The following is a 221-nucleotide window of genomic DNA, read 5'->3' as shown; positions in this document are numbered from 1 at the left end:
TTTTTGGAGGGAATTACGTGGAAAAGCAGAGTGAAGCTGAGACCCATGCATCCCCGAGGGGTCCCCGGTGAGGGGAACTGAAGACACCAGAGGCTGGGGCCTGGTGTGCAGAGAAGGTCATTGCTGGAAACCATTCAAGAACTCAAGTGATGGAGGGTGGGGAAATGCTTCGGTTTTGGGCCGCGGGGGTCCCCTGGGTGCTGCCACCTCTGGCCCCCACC

This window comes from Fulmarus glacialis, unplaced genomic scaffold (genome assembly GCF_000690835.1).
Source record: "Fulmarus glacialis isolate BGI_N327 unplaced genomic scaffold, ASM69083v1 scaffold8160, whole genome shotgun sequence".
NCBI lineage: Eukaryota > Metazoa > Chordata > Aves > Procellariiformes > Procellariidae > Fulmarus > Fulmarus glacialis.
Note: the sequence above shows the minus strand (reverse complement) of the source record.